The sequence below is a fragment of the Cyphomyrmex costatus genome, unplaced genomic scaffold, assembly GCF_001594065.2.
Source record: "Cyphomyrmex costatus isolate MS0001 unplaced genomic scaffold, Ccosl1.0 scaffold1191, whole genome shotgun sequence".
Lineage (NCBI taxonomy): Eukaryota > Metazoa > Arthropoda > Insecta > Hymenoptera > Formicidae > Cyphomyrmex > Cyphomyrmex costatus.
Window position 1 is genome coordinate 50,719 of NW_017275165.1, and position 5,864 is coordinate 56,582.

Consider the following 5,864-nt stretch of genomic DNA (forward strand, 5'->3'; position numbering starts at 1 on the left):
CTGTGCGGTAACAACCAAAAAAAACAAAACAGATCGTAGCGCCGCGTGCGGTACTGTTATCATATGAAACGCAATCTCATGTGATAAGTCAGCAATTATACATTATGCATATAACACGCGGAACAGAAATAATAAACAAAAATAAACGTTATTTCTAACAAGGGTGCTTTCCGAAATTTGCTGACAATGCTGACAGTACCACTACTGAAATCACTACATTTTAGCCGATCCGAAATTCGCAGTAGAACTGACAGCAGTTAAAATCGGAACGCATTTACAGTAGTAGTGCGTGACATGTATAGAACTTAACCTAATTTATTAAATTTCATAGGATTCCAATATTTCTAATGTAATTATGTTTCCGTGTTTGTTTCTGCAATTTATGAGTACTAGTTTTAACTAAAAGAAGAAAATTCCGTTATTGTGTAACGGCAATTGTAACACCGATTTTGATTGGCATTCAGAATGTCATATCTAATGTCATATGTGTGGAATATAGTTCCGACAGTTCTTCAGATGATGACGATGAGTATATTTTAAATATCTTAAATCAAATTTCGAAACGAGGATTACACAGGACCACAAAAAAAAATTGATGAAAGTTTCATTTGACCAGACCAGGTTTTTTGTACGTTTTTGGGGTCGCTGAACACGAATCTGAAGTCCGTTTTCCTCCATCACATCAGGATTTTTTTTTAATTTCAAAAAAAAGATAAGAGTACTGAAGAGTACCGATTAGGGGACCTTCCCCCAATGACCTTGACCTTGACATATGTTGTCAAGGTCATGACCCTGAGTAACCTCCAACAAGTTTTAGCCGTCGCTCGTCCTTCGTTAAAAAGTTATTAACAATCATAGTTTTAAAGTTATGATCAAATATAACCTTAAAACTATGATTGTTAATAACTTTTTAACGAAGGACGAGCGACGGCTAAAACTTGTTGGAGGTTACTCAGGGTCACGACCTTGACAACATATGTCAAGGTCAAGGTCATTGGGGGAAGGTCCCCTAATCGGTACTCTTCAGTACTCTTATCTTTTTTTGGAAATTAAAAAGAAATCCTGACGTAATGGAGGAAAACGGACTTCAGATTCGTGTTCAGCGACCCCAAAAACGTACAAAAAACCTGGTCTGGTCAAATGAACCTTTCATCAATTTTTTTTTGTGGTCCTGTGTTATTGATACCAAGAGCACGTATGAAAAATTATATTGCACAAGAACTGTCTTAAAATTATAAGTCACGTTTCTGCTAAGGGCCTTATGTATACTTATATGCCAGTAGCCATATGCATTACTGAACTTGCACTACCTTCTGAAATTGTGCAAAATCAGCCGGAAGTCAGTAATTCCCTAGGACCTACTTTCTTGAAAAAGATAGTAGTTACAGCAGAGCTGAAACGTGGCTAAACCGATTTTGGAACGAGAAAACAGTATTGTCAGTACTGTCAGCAAATTTCGGAACGCACCCTTAGAAGACGCGCATGTCAGTATCAACAACAAATTATTTCTCTTTCCAAGAAAAAACTTTCCAAGTTTCTAAATAATCTTTAAACATTTTGTCTGTGATGACTGTTATAAATTTTAGCAATTAGATAATTCGATAATTTTAAATATTTGAAAAAAATATAACTAATACGAAGTCTATAACAGTCTAGCTTGGATCTCTAATTGCTCATACCATATATAATTTCGCGTGAATTTATATACTAATATATGTAGTCCCCCCAAACTGCGTGCCGAACGATTATCGATCTTGAAATGCAACTCTAATAAACTACCGCGGTAATATCACGAATTAAATTGATTAACAAATTAATAATTAATTAATGCTCTTTTAGCATCTTATACCGATGTTAAACTATATTAAAATCTGAAAATAATAATTGTTCTTATTGCGAAAAGTATTACTAAGGCCTCGGTAGTCTAATTGGCTAAAACACTTGCGCGTAAAGCAGGCGATTCAGGTTCGACTCCCGACTGAGGTAATATTTTTCGCAATAAGAAGAGTTATTATTTTCAGATTTTAATATAGTTTGACATCGATATAAGATGCCAAAAGAGCATCAATGAATTATTAATTTGTTAATCAATTTAATTCATGATAGTACCGCCGATAGTTTATTAGAGTTGCGTTTCAAGATCGACAATCATTCGGCGCGCAGTTTGGAGGGACTACATATATTAGCATATAAATTCACGCAAAATTATATATAAGCAATTAAAAATCCAAGCTAGACTGTTATAGGCTTCGTATTCGTATTAGTTATGTTCTTACATTAACGATCTTTAGTATTGAATATTGAAAAAAATATTTTTTATTTTTATGTTAAACAGCTATTATATTTAACAGGGAACCATGGGCATTGTACCGGCTCAGTTATCTTTGGTATACCATGACTGGTACCTTAGTGACTATCAGTGTAGGTCTCATCGTAACTTTGATTACTTCCGAAGATATTGAAAAATTAGACCCGATGCTCGTAGCGCCATTTGTAAGAAAATATTTAAAGACTTCAAGGAGAGATATTACACACGAAGAACTTCATCAAATCAAGGTATTATAATTTTTGTATTAAATACATTTTATTATTTTTTGGCTAAATCTATTTTGATTAGTAACTATGTTTTGGTTTGCTGTAAAAGATTAATATATATATGAGGGCAAGTAAATAAGTTTTTAGAAAAACATAATAAAATACATTTTTTTTTATCGATTCATTTTTATTTCTCAATACAGTCTCTTTTCAGCTTGACACAGTTAATCCAACGATTCTCCAACTTTTTCAAGCCGTCCGAATAATATGATTTGTCTACCCTTCAAAATAAGCCTCTGTTTTGGCGATGAGTTATTCTCTGGTGGTTGTTATTAATCTCTTTGCTCCGAACCATTTCTTCAGGAAACAGGAAATAGTTGCAGGGGGCTAAATCTGGCGAATGTGCTGGATGGGGAGTAATTCGTAGCGGAATTCGTTGAATTTGGCCATCGGTGCAGGGCACATGTGAACCCGAGCATTGTCTTGTTAGAAGAGAACTTTCTTTTTCGCCAAATAGAGACGTTTTTTCTTTAAAATGTTGAAACGGTCCAATAAGGCTGTGCAGTAATCGCCATTGATCGTTTGCTTCGACGGAAGGTAATTATGATATGAATTATACCGTGTGCATCCCAAAAAACTGTGGCCATCATCATTTCGGTCGACTTCACGGTCTTCGCTTTCTTCGGAGCTGGTTCACCTGGTGAAGTCCATTGTTTTGACTGTTCCTTCGTCTTGGGTGTAAAGTAATGGATTCATATTTCGTTCACAGTAATGAATCGACCCAGAAATTTATCTCCAAACATTTTACACGGTCGCGCTTATGGTCCACAGTGAGCAAACACGGCACCCATCTTGTCGATAGCTTTTTCATACCCAATTGTTCGTGCAAAATTGAAATCACTGTGCCATGTGATATGCCTGTGGCCTCAACAAGCTCGCGCACTTTCACTCGTCGATCAGTCAAAGCAATATCGTGGACTATATCGATGATTTCTGGCGTAGTAGCCTTAATTGGATGTCCCGAGAGATGCATCACATGTGGAAGTACGACCACGTTTAAATTCATTTACCCAATTATATACAGTCGTAAACGCTGGTGCAGATGTGCTATGAACATTATCCAACTCGGCTATTTCTTTCGGCGTTAAACCTTTCATATGTAGATGTTTGATCACTACACGAAATTCGTTTTTTTCCATTTTGTAAAAAATACAAAGGTTGTTCGCTTTAATCATCTACAGAAATAAAACCTCTCGATGAATTCCGCTCAAAATTTGACAGTAATCAGCTAAAAGATGCCACTTGTCAAAAAGTAATGTGACATGACACTGTGAGTGCCATCTGACAGATTTTCTAAGAATTTATTGACTTGCTCTCGTATATATGTATACTTATATATAAGAAAATTTAACTATTAAATTAAAATAGAAATGTTATATATTTGTATATAATATTACTTTTTTGCGCTTTTGAGGCTTTCACGGGTTTCCAACGTTTCGTGAACCATACCGTTCACTTCATCAGGGCGAGGGGTGTGCTGATACTAGCCCTGGGGGACTCCCTTTATGTAAATGCTGTTGGGAGGAGAGGGGGTGTATGTTGAGGGGTGACGGAAGGAGTACTTCTTTGGCCTCTCAAGAGGGCAGTCTTCCATATCCTGCTTACATTATAACCTGAGTCTCTGTTTAAATTGTCTAGATGTTTCTGTATTTCCAAGGCCTCTCTGTGCTTCCTTGGGAAATATGATATTGTTGTGGCAATAGTTGCCGTTTTATCGAATAGTATTCAGTGTTCTGTCTCAATGCTATGTCCTGCCAGAGCTGATTGTGTGATGTGTTTCAACCTGACATCCCGTTGGTGTTCTTTCATTCGTGTGTTGACCGTTCTTCCGGTTTCACCGATGTACACTTTCCCGCAGGAGCAGGGTATTTTGTACACTCCTGCGGAACTGAGTGGAGGTTTCTGGTCCTTGGGGTTTCTCAAGATTTGTTCGATCTTTCTTGATGGCTTATTGTCTTATTTACATCCTTCTTATTATATTCGTTCCACTGTAAAGTTTCCTTCAAATGGTTGAGTTCAGTTTGTTCTTTATTAGAGATGTTCTTTATTAGAGATGCTCAAAGCTCTGTGTACGAGTAAGTGTACGAGTGACTCCGCATGTAAGTAAGAAAAGATGAACTCGACAAATTCTTAAACTTTTTCAACAACCAACATGCTAACATCCGATTCACTATGGAAATAGAAGTGAATGGTAAGCTTCCCTTGCTGAATGTACTTGTCACAAAGAAAACGGACAACACATTGGGCCATCAGGTATACAGAAAGCCAACCACACGGACAGATATTTAAATGCGGAGTCACACCACCATCCAGCCCAAAAACAGTCGGCGATACACTCATTCGTACACAGAGCTTTGAGCATCTCTGATAAAGAACATCTACAAACAGAACTTAACCATTTGAAGGAAACCTTACAGCGGAACTGATATAATAAGAAGGGTGTATTAGGTGTACAAATTAGTCTTTTTTGTGTTCAAAAATGCATTTATTTTGAAACAACCTAACTGCCGCGCGGACTAGCTCGCCGGAATTCTACGAGTCGCGGTAAGAGGTTCGCATAGGGAGAGAGAATACAGAAATGAATACAGTATTTAAGATAAGACACCAACGTTTATTGTGTATGTTCTGTAACCGTACTCGTGAATGCCGGTACAACTTCGTCGCGTCCTCCAAAAGAAATCTAATTATGCGAAAGCTGTTATTTGATATTCACAATACTTACTGGAGCAATAGTGCGGTTTGTCAATAATTCTCGCATGATTCGAGATGTTACAAAAGTTAACAAGTTACCTTGTTCAGCAAAGATCTTAGTCGCTATAAAAAATTCGTTGGCGCCAGGCACGAGAGAGCGTGCCACTCTTCGCACAAATCTTTAGATAAATTGTTCGGACAAGAAATTATAGATTACGCGGATTCTCGCGATGGACGAAACAACTAGCTCAGCCAACGGAATTTGCAGAGGGGAGTAGTTCGCGGTAAGCGGGAAATTTATCGGAGAACGATAGAGAAGCTGAAATAAATGCACAATAATTAATGAAAACCATAAAGAGAAATCAATATATTTTTCAAAGACTGTACTATGATGACAAATAACGACGTTACAGTTTGACCTTTCGCGATCTAGTTCGCCGTGCAATAACAATAGATCTCTTAACTCACCGTCGGCAACAAGAAGTAAATTCGACAATAATTCGGCAATAGGAATACTAACATATCATTAAAATGAAAAGGTCAAGCCATGTTCAAAAATAGATTCTCGCAAATTAAAA

The 5,864-nt window shown here is 37.0% G+C and overlaps 1 pseudogene; it reads right to left on the reverse strand.

Annotated features, from left to right (window-relative positions):
* Nucleotides 1–2,722: 2,722 nt before the first annotated feature.
* Nucleotides 2,723–3,734, reverse strand: LOC108778530 (uncharacterized; annotated as a pseudogene).
* Nucleotides 3,735–5,864: the final 2,130 nt, after the last annotated feature.